Source organism: Vicugna pacos, chromosome 10, assembly GCF_048564905.1.
Source record: "Vicugna pacos chromosome 10, VicPac4, whole genome shotgun sequence".
NCBI classification, from domain to species: domain Eukaryota; kingdom Metazoa; phylum Chordata; class Mammalia; order Artiodactyla; family Camelidae; genus Vicugna; species Vicugna pacos.
Genome location: NC_132996.1, coordinates 50,132,501 through 50,136,612, shown reverse-complemented (window position 1 = coordinate 50,136,612; position 4,112 = coordinate 50,132,501). Strand labels below are relative to the sequence as shown.

At 36.9% G+C, this 4,112-nt stretch overlaps 1 protein-coding gene across 2 annotated transcripts in view; it reads left to right on the top strand.

The window, feature by feature from the left end:
• Window positions 1–558: 558 nt before the first annotated feature.
• Window positions 559–4,112, top strand: part of CCDC73 (coiled-coil domain containing 73) — a 102,180-nt gene continuing 98,626 nt past the window's right edge. For both annotated transcript variants that reach the window (XM_072969744.1, XM_072969743.1), the window contains exon 1: window positions 559–622. The gene's annotated coding sequence lies outside the window, so the exon portion shown is untranslated. The remainder of the gene's footprint in view (window positions 623–4,112) is intronic.

The window sequence follows — 4,112 nt, the reverse complement described above, 5'->3', positions numbered from 1 at the left end:
GTTCTGGACAGACTTTACTTGCAAATGAGGTTAAAAATTTGAGGACTGGGACCATTTCTTTCAGATTTTGGTAGCACAGAAAAACTATGTAGGATGCCTGAAATATAGTACATTCTATATTAATTAGGTGCCAGAATAGGTGTGATCATCAGTATGAGATCTAGTTTTTCTCATTTCACTTAAAAAAGAAGATCAACGTTTAGTTTTTGCATGGATAACACTTTCACGTGATTCAAACATAAAAAAGTATAAAAAGGTATTGGTGAGGTCTCCCTCTCTTCTATCCCCATCCTATTGCAGATCCTATTGCTCCCATTAGATTTTTCTTTATTCTTCTAAAGATTTTTTTTTAACATGGATATATAAGCCAATACTTAAAGCAAGTAAAGAAAAACATCAAATATCCAGAGACAACTTTCCAGGAGTTTTAGCTTAAAAACAAAACAAAATAGAACAATCATATTGCCGGAGGTGCTCAAGATTCCCCACCCTCCTCAGCTCAGGACCCAGAAGCCTGGGAACCGGAAGTGCCCTAGGGTGGAAAAGGTGAACCGGAAGCTCGAGGTTGGCAGAGAGCTGGAGGCGTTTGGCTGAGGTAACTTGATCCCTCACTGCCTTGCAGGTGAGCTATTTAGAAACAGTCCTGACTTTTTTTCATCCAGGGTCTGTTTCGGGGTTTGACCTGCATCTCAGGCTGCCCAGGGTTGGACTTGCCCCCTAGAACCCTGGTGGTGGCTGGAGTCTTCCACCCTCGGCCCGGGGAGAGGGCGGCACCCTCGGACCTCGCTCTCTTTGCCTGGGCCTCTCGTGGCTTTTCCTGGAGGCTGCGGGTTAGTAACGTGGGTCTCGTCTGTTCGTTGAGAGAAGCGCAGACGCATCTATCCTGTATGTGTGCTTCAGGGTTTGTTTTGTGTTTAAGCCTCGTGTTTGCGTTATGAATAGATGTAATCATGTTGGTCATTCTTGTGGAAAATTTCAGGCTAGTGTGGTGCTCAAAGTTTGTAACATTTCGAACTGTGACTGGTGAGACTCGACTTTGGTGGATGTTACTTTGCAGAATGTTTGAAGTATTGAGTAAAAATCATTCTAGGGCTATGAGCAGTTACGGAAGTGTGTATGTCCTCAAGGAGAATTTCTCCAGTTTTCTTTATTCTCAGGGTAAGTTTATTCTGAAGCGCCTTGCACAATCAAACTGAAATATAATCTCCCTGGGAATGAAATGACAGAGCTAATCCTGATAATGCTGAATTGTATATTTAAATTATTCACGTTATTGTCTTAATCTTCCATTTAGCTTTGCTTTTGGACATAATTATTGATACCTCTCAAGGCGTTTATGGGAACCTTTATAATCAGTACACTTCATTTAGAAAGAAATTGTGAAGATACCACTAAGAATCTTCCCTTTAGAGTAATGAAATCCTTTAACTTTTGATTATTTGCTGTTTTGCCTTAGTTGTGATAAATGCCTATGGCTCTTTTTGTTTTGTACATTGAAGGAAAAATCCTTGCTGAAATATTCCAACCTGAAAATCAGCAAATACTATGTGGGTGTAATTTACTCTGCAATCCATCCCAGTTTTCTTATCTAGCCATTTCTTTAGCCAATTTGAGTGTTTATGGTAACCCTTCCTGGTTTCAAGGTTGGCTTAGGGTAGTGAATTTTAAAAATTAAATTCCACACTTGATGATTTATAAAGTGTGCTAAAGTAACTTGAGAGAGTACTTTAATTTTTATGCGGCTTGGTATCGTATTGCCAGGAACTAATATCGGCTTTTGTATCATAGTCCCCACTGGGTGGCAGCATAGTGTTTTTTAGTTTCTTTAGCTTTGACTATGGATTTCTTAACTCCTGGTGCTTTAATAGTATTATTCTGATAGTAATAGGTATCATATGCTGAATGCCAGGCACTGGACTCAATACTTTATGCCCATTATCTCATTTAATCCTAAAAAACAAGTCCCAAACCCTGTGACCTAAGTATTCCCATTCTTATGTCATATGAGGAAGCTGTGGGAGATGAAATAATGATGCAAGGCTGGTAAAGTACAGCCAGTAAGGGGTAGGGCCAGAATTGAAATGCAGGTGCTTAACTACTACTTCTTGCTAATCAAATTAAAGTTGTAAGTTTGATGGAATAGTGAAGAACCAGCAGTTAAAATGAGAAATCTGTGGATATTCTGAAAGAAGTGATAACTGAATATCGGTTTTATATAATGTGCCTCAAGACAGTTGGGGGTGCATGGTTTCCAAAAGGCAATATTTCCTAAATTGTGTTAAGGAGCGCCAGATGCAAGATCTGATATCCCTACTCCTTAAATCAAGAAGAAATCTGGCAAAGATTTATTGTGAATAGAGAATATTTTACTCATAATAATGTAAAATGTTTTCTGCAAAACCTCAGTGTTTTAGTTAGTATACATAATTTATAGAAAATTGAAGAAAATATTTATCAAGTGTCCCAAAGTGTGTTTCCCACTGGAGCTTAATAAACCTTCTACAAACATCCTTAGTTCTTACAACTTAATTTTTTATGTGGTAAAAGTTGAGAGACTGCCCATGATTGGTATTTTGTTTTAACAAGATTACCATTCAAAAATATGTAGTATTGATTATATTGGGCTTGAATTTCTTTTTTTGTGTGGTCCCAATTTCTGTATTGTAATGACAACTGAGCAAAACAATGAAAAATAACTTATATGGCAGCATTATAAACTGATGAAATAAGGTACAAAATTATGTGAAATAGGTAATAAGAACAGATATGTACAATAAGGTGCTAACCGTATGATATGGGCAACAAGTACAGATCAGAAAAGGAGCAATTAGTGTCAACTGGATTATAAGAAAGTTTCATGGAGAAAATAGAATTTGATCTGATTTTTAAATATGTTTAAACAGAAAAGGTAGAGGAGGGCATTCTATCTGAGAGAACAGAATGTGTGAAGGTGCTAATTAGTTCAGGCTCCTTAACATGGCATGGCTGACCCCCAAGACCTGCCTGCTTCTCAAGCCTCATCCCACCTTCTCCCAGCTTCACATGTTAGCCTCTCATTTCCTTAAACTATTTTTAGTTCCTCATTTAAAATGATGTTTTGTCCATCTGTCTTTGCTTGTGCTGTTTTTCCCTTCTGAAATACGCTTACCTAATTTTTTTACTTTGCTAACTTCTTTTCTTTTGAGATTTTTAAAGTCTCAGCCTATAAATTGCCTCCCCCAGGAAGTCTCTGACTTTCTTAAACCTTTCTTTTTTTTCCCTTTCTGGATTGGAGGCCCCCTCTTTCTGCTATCATTATACTCTCTAGGAGGGATCTCTACCATTACATATGACCACATTGTATTATAATTATCTTCATATATGTGTGTCTCTCCACCAGAGTTCCTTGAGGACAAGGTCTCTGGCTTTAAATATATATATATAGTCAATTTACAATGTTGTGTCAGTTTCTGGTGTACAGCATAATGCTTCAGTCATACTTGAACATACATATATTCATTTTCATACTCTTTTTCAGCATAGGTTACTACAACATATTGAATATATTTCCCTGTGCTATTCAGTATGAACTTGTTGTTTATCTATTATATATATGTTAGTTAGTATCTGCAAATCTTGAACTCCCAATTTATCCCTCTCCCCACTGGTAACCATAAGTTTGTTTTCTCTGTCTGTGAGTCTGTTTTTGTTTTGTAAATAAGTTTGTCTTTTTTTTTTTTTTTTTAGATTCCACATGTAAGTGATATCATATGGTATTTTTCTTTCTCTTTCTGGCTTATTTCACTTAGAATGACAGTCTCCAGGTCCATCCATGTTGCTGCAAATGGCATTATTTTATTCTTTTTATGGCTGAGTAGTATTCCATTGTATAAATATACCACAACTTCTTTATCCAGTCATCTGTCAATGGACATTAAGGTTGTTTCCATGTCTTGGCTATTATAAATAGTGCTACTATGAACATTGGAGTGCATTCATCTTTTTGAATTAAAGTTCCCTCTGGATATATGCCCAGGAATGAGATTGCTGGATCATATGATGTCTATTTTTAGTGTTTTGAGGAATCTTCATACTTTTTTCCATAATGGCTGCACCAAACTACATTCGCACCA